Genomic DNA, 9720 nt, shown 5'->3' on the forward strand with positions numbered 1-9720 from the left:
GCAACGCACTGCCCGCTGGTCCTCGCAGTCCCGCTGGGATCCGGTGTCATGTCTCCTCCGCCTCCCCTGCGATCAGCAGCAAAGTCACCCCCTCACTAGCGGCTCCCTCCGAGCGGAAACCGCGAGAAGCAGGCAAGGTCCTGGGAGCAAATTCGGCAAACAGAGCACACCCGCAATTCAAGGGCAGCAACACCCCTCAGTCAAGGATGGCAAATCCGAAGAAATGAGGGCCCACAGCTGATTTGTTGAGCCGGGAGGTGGAGGCGGGAAGAGGACCAGCTGCGGCAGATTAGCAAAGCACTGTCCACTGGTCCTCGCTGTCCCGCTGGGATCCGGTGTCAAGTCTCCTCTGCCTCCCCTGCGATCAGCAGCAAAGTCACCCCCTCACGAGCGCCCCCCGCGGAGCGGGGGCCGCGAGAAGCAGGCAAGGTCTTGGGAGCAAATTCGGCAAACAGAGCACACCCGCAATTCAAGGTCAGCAACACCCCTCAGTCAAGGATGGCAAATCCGAAGAAATGAGGGCCCACAGCTGATTTGTTGAGCCGGGAAGTGGGGGCGGGAAGAGGATCAGCTGCGGCAGATTAGCAACGCACTGCCCGCTGGTCCTCGCAGTCCCGCTGGGATCCGGTGTCAATTCTCCTCCGCCTCCCCTGCGATCAGCAGCAAGGTCACCCCCTCACGAGCTGCTCCCGCGGAGCGGGGGCCGCGAGAAGCAGGCAAGGTCCTGGGCGCAAATTCGGCAAACAGAGCACACCCGCAATTCAAGGGCAGCAACACCCCTCAGTCAAGGACGGCAAATCCAAAGACATGAGGGCCCACAGCTGATTTGTTGAGCCGGAGGTGGGGGAGGGAAGAGGTCCGGCTGCGGCAGATTAGCAATGCACTGCCCGCTGTTCCTCGCAGTCCCGCTGGGATCCGGTGTCAAGTCTCCTCCGCCTCCCCTGTGATCAGCAGCAAAGTCACCCCTCACGATCGGCTCCCGCGGACCGGGAGCCGCGAGAAGCAGGCAAGGTCCTGGGAGCAAATTCGGCAAACAGACCACACCCGCAATTCAAGGGCAGCAACACCCCTCAGTCAAGGATGGCAAATCCAAAGAAATGAGGGCCCACAGCTGATTTGTTGAGCCGAGAGGTGGGGGCGGGAAGAGGACCAGCTGCGGCAGATTAGCAACGCACTGCCGCTGGTTCTCGCAGTCCCGCTGGGATCCTGGGTCAAGTCTCCTCCGCCTCCCCTGCGATCAGCAGCAAAGTCACCCCCTCACGAGTGGCTCCCGTGGAGTGGGGGCCGCGAGAAGCAGGCAAGGTCCTGGGAGCACATTCGGCAAACAGAGCACACCCGCAATTTAAGGGCAGCAACACCCCTCAGTCAAGGACGGCAAATCCGAAGAAATGATGGCCCACAGCTGATTTGTTGAGCCGGGAGGTGGGAGCGGGAAGAGGACCAGCTGCGGCAGATTACCAACAAACTGCCCGCTGGTCCTCGCAGTCCCGCTGGGATCCGGTGTCAAGTCTCCTCCGCCTCCCCTGCGATCAGGAGCAAAGTCACCCCCTCACGAGTAGCTCCCGCGGAGCGGGAGCCGCGAGAAGCAGGCAAGGTCCTGGGAGCAAATTCGGCAAACAGAGCACACCCGCAATTCAAGGGCAGCAACACCCCTCAGTCAAGGACGGCAAATCCGAAGAAATGAGGGCCCACAGCTGATTTTTTGAGCCGGGAGGTGGAGGCGGGAAGAGGACCAGCTGCGGCAGATTAGCAAAGCACGGCCCACTGGTCCTCGCAGTCCCGCTGGGATCCGGTGTCAAGTCTCCTCCGCCTCCCATGCGATCAGCAGCAAAGTCACCCCCTCACGAGCGGCCCCCACGGAGCGGGGGCCGCGAGAAGCAGGCAAGGTCCTGGGAGCAAATTCGGCAAACAGAGCACACCCGCAATTCAAGGGCAGCAACACCCCTCAGTCAAGGATGGCAAATCCGAAGAAATGAGGGCCCACAGCTGATTTGTTGAGCCGGGAAGTGGGGGCGGGAAGAGGACCAGCTGCGGCAGATTAGCAACGCACTGCCCGCTGGTCCTCGCAGTCCCGCTGGGATCCGGTGTCAAGTCTCCTCCGCCTCCCCTGCGATCAGCAGCAAAGTCACCCCCTCACGAGCAGCTCCCGCTGAGCGGGGGCAGCGAGAAGCAGGCAAGGTCCTGGGAGCAAATTCGGCAAACAGAGCACACCCGCAATTCAAGGGCAGCAACACCCCTCAGTCAATGACGGCAAATCCGAAAAAATGAGGGCCCACAGCTGATTTGTTGAGCCGGGAGGTGGGGGCGGGAAGAGGACCAGCTGCGGCAGGTTAGCAACGCACTGCCCGCTGGTCCTCGCAGTCCCGCTGGGATCCGGTGTCATGTCTCCTCCGCCTCCCCTGCGATCAGCAGCAAAGTCACCCCCTCACTAGCGGCTCCCTCCGAGCGGAAACCGCGAGAAGCAGGCAAGGTCCTGGGAGCAAATTCGGCAAACAGAGCACACCCGCAATTCAAGGGCAGCAACACCCCTCAGTCAAGGATGGCAAATCCGAAGAAATGAGGGCCCACAGCTGATTTGTTGAGCCGGGAGGTGGAGGCGGGAAGAGGACCAGCTGCGGCAGATTAGCAAAGCACTGTCCACTGGTCCTCGCTGTCCCGCTGGGATCCGGTGTCAAGTCTCCTCTGCCTCCCCTGCGATCAGCAGCAAAGTCACCCCCTCACGAGCGCCCCCCGCGGAGCGGGGGCCGCGAGAAGCAGGCAAGGTCTTGGGAGCAAATTCGGCAAACAGAGCACACCCGCAATTCAAGGTCAGCAACACCCCTCAGTCAAGGATGGCAAATCCGAAGAAATGAGGGCCCACAGCTGATTTGTTGAGCCGGGAAGTGGGGGCGGGAAGAGGATCAGCTGCGGCAGATTAGCAACGCACTGCCCGCTGGTCCTCGCAGTCCCGCTGGGATCCGGTGTCAATTCTCCTCCGCCTCCCCTGCGATCAGCAGCAAGGTCACCCCCTCACGAGCTGCTCCCGCGGAGCGGGGGCCGCGAGAAGCAGGCAAGGTCCTGGGCGCAAATTCGGCAAACAGAGCACACCCGCAATCCAAGGGCAGCAACACCCCTCAGTCAAGGACGGCAAATCCAAAGACATGAGGGCCCACAGCTGATTTGTTGAGCCGGAGGTGGGGGAGGGAAGAGGTCCGGCTGCGGCAGATTAGCAATGCACTGCCCGCTGTTCCTCGCAGTCCCGCTGGGATCCGGTGTCAAGTCTCCTCCGCCTCCCCTGTGATCAGCAGCAAAGTCACCCCTCACGATCGGCTCCCGGGGACCGGGAGCCGCGAGAAGCAGGCAAGGTCCTGGGAGCAAATTCGGCAAACAGACCACACCCGCAATTCAAGGGCAGCAACACCCCTCAGTCAAGGATGGCAAATCCAAAGAAATGAGGGCCCACAGCTGATTTGTTGAGCCGAGAGGTGGGGGCGGGAAGAGGACCAGCTGCGGCAGATTAGCAACGCACTGCCGCTGGTTCTCGCAGTCCCGCTGGGATCCTGGGTCAAGTCTCCTCCGCCTCCCCTGCGATCAGCAGCAAAGTCACCCCCTCACGAGTGGCTCCCGTGGAGTGGGGGCCGCGAGAAGCAGGCAAGGTCCTGGGAGCACATTCGGCAAACAGAGCACACCCGCAATTTAAGGGCAGCAACACCCCTCAGTCAAGGACGGCAAATCCGAAGAAATGAGGGCCCACAGCTGATTTGTTGAGCCGGGAGGTGGGAGCGGGAAGAGGACCAGCTGCGGCAGATTACCAACAAACTGCCCGCTGGTCCTCGCAGTCCCGCTGGGATCCGGTGTCAAGTCTCCTCCGCCTCCCCTGCGATCAGGAGCAAAGTCACCCCCTCACGAGTGGCTCCCGTGGAGTGGGGGCCGCGAGAAGCAGGCAAGGTCCTGGGAGCACATTCGGCAAACAGAGCACACCCGCAATTTAAGGGCAGCAACACCCCTCAGTCAAGGACGGCAAATCCGAAGAAATGAGGGCCCACAGCTGATTTGTTGAGCCGGGAGGTGGGAGCGGGAAGAGGACCAGCTGCGGCAGATTACCAACAAACTGCCCGCTGGTCCTCGCAGTCCCGCTGGGATCCGGTGTCAATTCTCCTCCGCCTCCCCTGCGATCAGCAGCAAGGTCACCCCCTCACGAGCTGCTCCCGCGGAGCGGGAGCCGCGAGAAGCAGGCAAGGTCCTGGGAGCAAATTCGGCAAACAGAGCACACCCGCAATTCAAGGGCAGCAACACCCCTCAGTCAAGGACGGCAAATCCGAAGAAATGAGGGCCCACAGCTGATTTTTTGAGCCGGGAGGTGGAGGCGGGAAGAGGACCAGCTGCGGCAGATTAGCAAAGCACGGCCCACTGGTCCTCGCAGTCCCGCTGGGATCCGGTGTCAAGTCTCCTCCGCCTCCCGTGCGATCAGCAGCAAAGTCACCCCCTCACGAGCGGCCCCCACGGAGCGGGGGCCGCGAGAAGCAGGCAAGGTCCTGGGAGCAAATTCGGCAAACAGAGCACACCCGCAATTCAAGGGCAGCAACACCCCTCAGTCAAGGATGGCAAATCCGAAGAAATGAGGGCCCACAGCTGATTTGTTGAGCCGGGAAGTGGGGGCGGGAAGAGGACCAGCTGCGGCAGATTAGCAACGCACTGCCCGCTGGTCCTCGCAGTCCCGCTGGGATCCGGTGTCAAGTCTCCTCCGCCTCCCCTGCGATCAGCAGCAAAGTCACCCCCTCACGAGCAGCTCCCGCTGAGCGGGGGCAGCGAGAAGCAGGCAAGGTCCTGGGAGCAAATTCGGCAAACAGAGCACACCCGCAATTCAAGGGCAGCAACACCCCTCAGTCAATGACGGCAAATCCGAAAAAATGAGGGCCCACAGCTGATTTGTTGAGCCGGGAGGTGGGGGCGGGAAGAGGACCAGCTGCGGCAGATTAGCAACGCACTGCCCGCTGGTCCTCGCAGTCCCGCTGGGATCCGGTGTCAAGTCTCCTCCGCCTCCCCTGTGATCAGCAGCAAAGTCACCCCCTCACGAGCGGCTCCCGCTGAGCGGGGGCCGCGAGAAGCAGGCAAGGTCCTGGGAGCAATTTCGGCAAACAGAGCACACCCGCAATTCAAGGGCAGGAACACCCCTCAGTCAAGGACGGCAAATTCAAAGAAATGAGGGCCCACAGCTGATTTGTTGAGCCGGGAGGTGGGGGCAGAAAGAGGACCAGCTGCGGCAGATTAGCAACGCACTGCCCGCTGGTCCTCGCAGTCCCGCTGGGATCCGGTGTCAAGTCTTCTCCGCCTCCCCTGCGATCAGCAGCAAAGTCACCCTGTCACGAGTGGCCCCCGCTGAGCGGGGGCCGTGAGAAGCATGCAAGGTCCTGGGAGCAAATTCGGCAAACAGAGCACACCCGCAATTCAAGGGCAGCAACACCCCTCAGTCAAGGATGGTAAATCCGAAGAAATGAGGGCCCACAGCTCATTTGTTGAGCCGGGAAGTGGGGTCGGGAAGAGGACCAGCTGCGGCAGATTAGCAACGCACTGCCCGCTGGTCCTCGCAGTCCCGCTGGGATCCGGTGTCAAGTCTCCTCCGCCTCCCCTGCGATCAGCAGCAAAGTCAAACCCTCACGAGCGGCCCCCGCAAAGCAGGGGCCGCCAGAAGCAGGCAAGGTCCTGGGCGCAAATTCGGCAAACAGAGCACACCCGCAATTCAAGGGCAGCAACACCCCTCAGTCAAGGACGGCAAATCCGAAGAAATGAGGGCCCACAGCTCATTTGTTGAGCCGGGAAGTGGGGTCGGGAAGAGGACCACCTGCGGCAGATTAGCAACGCACTGCCTGCTGGTCCTAGCAGTCCCGCTGGGATCCGGTGTCAAGTCTCCTCCGCCTCCCCTGCGATCAGTAGAAAAGTCACCCCCTCACGAGCGGCTCCTGCGGAGCGGGGGCCGCGAGAAGCAGGCAAGGTCCTGGGAGCACATTCGGCAAACAGAGCACACCCGCAATTTAAGGGCAGCAACACCCCTCAGTCAAGGACAGCAAATCCGAAGAAATGAGGGCCCACAGCTGATTTGTTGAGCCGGGAGGTGGGGGCGGGAAGAGGACCAGCTGCGGCAGATTAGCAATGCACTGCCCGCTGGTCCTCGCAGTCCCGCTGGGATCCGGTGTCAAGTCTCCTCCGCCTCCCCTGCGATCAGCAGCAAAGTCACCCCCTCACGAGCGGCACCCGCTGAGCGGGGGCCGCGAGAAGCAGGCAAGGTCCTGGGCAAAAAATTCGGCAAACAGAGCACACCCGCAATTCAAGGGCAGCAACACCCCTCAGTCAAGGACGGCAAATCCGAAGAAATGAGGGCCCATAGCTGATTTGTTGAGCCAGGAGGTGGGGGCGGGAAGAGGACCAGCTGCGGCAGATTACCAACGCACTGCCCGCTGGTCCTCGCAGTCCCGCAGGGATCCGGTGTCAAGTCTCCTCTGCCTCCCCTGCGTTTAGCAGCAAAGTCACCCCCTCACGAGCGGCTCCCGCGGAGCGGGAGCCGCGAGAAGCAGGCAAGGTCCTGGGCGCAAATTCGACAAACAGAGCACACCCGTAAATTCAAGGGCAGCAACACCCCTCAGTCAAGGACGGCAAATCTGAAGCAATGAGGGCCCACAGCTGATTTGTTGAGCCGGGAGGTGGGGGAGGGAAGAGGACCGGCCGCGGCAGATTAGCAACGCACTGCCCGCTGGTCCTCGCAGTCCCGCTGGGATCCGGTGTCAAGTCTCCTCCGCCTTCCCTGCGATCAGCAGCAAAGTCACCCCCTCACGAGCGGCTCCCACGGACCGGGGGCCACGAGAAGCAGGCAAGGGCCTGGGAGCAAATTCGGCAAACAGAGCACACCCGCAATTCAAGGGCAGCAACACCCCTCAGTCAAGGATGGCAAATCCGAAGAAATGAGGGCCCACAGCTGATTTGTTGAGCCGGGAGATGGGGGCGGGAAGAGGAACAGCTGCGGCAGATTAGCAACGCACTGCCCGCTGGTCCTCGCAGTCCCGCTGGGATCCGGTGTCAAGTCTCCTCCGCCTCCCCTGCGATCAGCAGCAAAGTCACCCCCTCACGAGCGGCTCCCGCGGAGCGGGGGCCGCGAGAAGCAGTCAAGGTCCTGGGAGCACATTCGGCAAACAGAGCACACCCGCAATTTAAGGGCAGCAACACCCCTCAGTCAAGGACGACAAATCCGAAGAAATGAGGGCCCACAGCTGATTTGTTGAGCCGGGAGGTGGGGGCGGGAAGAAGACCAGCTGCTGCAGATTACCAACGCACTGCCCGCTGGTCCTCGCAGTTCCGCTGAGATCCGGTGTCAAGTCTCCTCCGCCTCCCCTGCGATCAGCAGCAAAGTCACCCCCACACAAGCGGCTCCCGCTGAGCGGGGGCCGCGAGAAGCAGGCAAGGTCCTGGGAGCAAATTCGGCAAACAGAGCACACCCGCAATTCAAGGGCAGCAACACCCCTCAGTCAAGGACGGCAAATCCGAAGAAATGAGGGCCCACAGCTGATTTGTTGAGCCGGGAGGTGGGGGCGGGAAGAGGACCAGCTGCGGCAGATTAGCAACGCACTGCCCGCTGGTCCTCGCAGTCCCGCTGGGATCCGGTGTCAAGTCTCCTCCTCCTCCCCTGCGATCAGCAACAAAGTCACCCCTCACGAGCGGCTCCCGCTGAGCGGGGGCCGCGAGAAGCAGGCAAGGTCCTGGGAGCAAATTCGGTAAACAGAGCACACCCGCAATTCAAGGGCAGCAACACCCTTCAGTCAAGGACGGCAAATCCGAAGAAATGAGGGCCCACAGCTGATTTGTTGAGCCGGGAGGTGGGGGCGGGAAGAGGACCAGCTGCGGCAGATTAGCAACGCACTGCCCGCTGGTCCTCGCAGTCCCGCTGGGATCCGGTGTCAAGTCTCCTCCGCCTCCCCTGCGATCAGCAGCAAAGTCACCCCCTCACGAGCGGCTCCCGCTGAGCGGGGGCCGCGAGAAGCAGGCAAGGTCCTGGGCGCAAATTCAGCAAACAGAGCACACCCGCAATTCAAGGGCAGCAACACCCCTCAGTCAAGGATGGCAAATCCGAAGAAATGAGGGCCCACAGCTGATTTGTTGAGCCGGGAGGTGGGGGCGGGAAGAGGACCAGCTGCGGCAGATTAGCAAAGCACTGCCCGCTGGTCCTCGCAGTCCCGCTGGGATCCGGTGTCAAGTCTCCTCCGCCTCCCCTGCGATCAGCAGCAAAGTCACCCCCTCACGAGCGGCCTCCGCAGAGCGGGGGCCGCGAGTAGCAGGCAAGGTCCTGGGAGCAAATTCGGCAAACAGAGCACACCCGCAATTCAAGGGCAGCAACACCCCTCAGTCAAGGACGGCAAATCCCCGGATATAGCAGTGGCCCTCCCTCAAGGCTTCTTAATTCAACATCTAGATAGGCAGAAGAAACGGGGAGGAGGGCTGGCCATCATCTACCGTGACACCATGAAATGTACCACTTATGAGCTACCTGATATCAGGGGTGCAGAGGCCATGGCCTTCTGTTTAAATATCCATGATTCCTTTACGTTCTCCGGTGCCCTGGTGTACCGTCCCCCGGGCCAACCCAAAGATTTCCTGGAAAGCATTGGTTATGTTCTGAGCGAGCTCACGCTCAGATTTGCTCACTTCACGCTGCTTGGAGATCTCAATCTCCATCTAGACTCCCCGGAAGGACCTAATCAGCGTCCTCGGCCTTAAACTGATGACGCAGGAACCGACTCATACTGCAGGCCACATACTAGATTGTATTTGCTCCAACTCAGACGCACTAACGATCAAACCCCCTAGCATTCAAACCTGGTCAGATCATAAGTTTGTACCATTTGACCTGTCACTGGGAAACAATGCTCCAAGGAAAACCACTAGGAAAATAACCAGGAGCTTCAAACCTGACTGGAAAAAATTACTTACCCAGCCAGATCTCTTAGGGAAAGCAACAGAGAGCAAACCCACACTAGCTGGCCACACCTCCACAGACAACCAGCTGTTCTGTGAATGGATCATGTCACTTAGCAAGCCATCAGATCCAACGAGCTCAAAAAACACTTCACGCGGCATGAAAAATAAAAAGAGTGCTCCATGGTTCTCACAAGCACTAAAAGTGGAATTAGGCGAAGTTAGAACGCCGGAACGAAGGTGGCGTAGAAACTATGAGGCCAACGATTGTAACATCTATAAAGCAGCCCGGAGGCAGTACCATGCTTCAATTAAGTGGGCAAAAAAAGCCTATTTCCTTGAAGATTTCCTCTTTTGATAATGGACAGAAAGAAATCTTTAAGATCGTAAATAGCTTCACCAACCCCAGAGCCATCTCACAGGAAATTCCACCATCCTTGCCCCTCTGTAACTCCATTGCCAACTACTTTGAAAAGAAAATCATAGACATCGTCAAGGATTTTCCAAAACCGATACTGACCGCCTCAGAAACTGAAAGGAGGGAGTCAATCAAGTAAAACACCAATATGGCCTGCTTTAATGCATTTGACCCCATCTCCTTAGAGGAGTCTCATCAGGCCATTCTATCGAGTAAATCCGGATCTCCTTTCGACCCCTGCCCCCCTCCGTTCTTACAAGCCTTGGTTAACGAGGTGAACCCCATCATTAACAGCATTATTAATTCCTCACTCTCCTCGGCTGAAATCCCTAGTGAATGGAAACTAGCAGCCGTCAAGCCCC

Source organism: Lissotriton helveticus, chromosome 7 (assembly GCF_964261635.1).
Source record: "Lissotriton helveticus chromosome 7, aLisHel1.1, whole genome shotgun sequence".
In the NCBI taxonomy this organism is placed as follows: domain Eukaryota; kingdom Metazoa; phylum Chordata; class Amphibia; order Caudata; family Salamandridae; genus Lissotriton; species Lissotriton helveticus.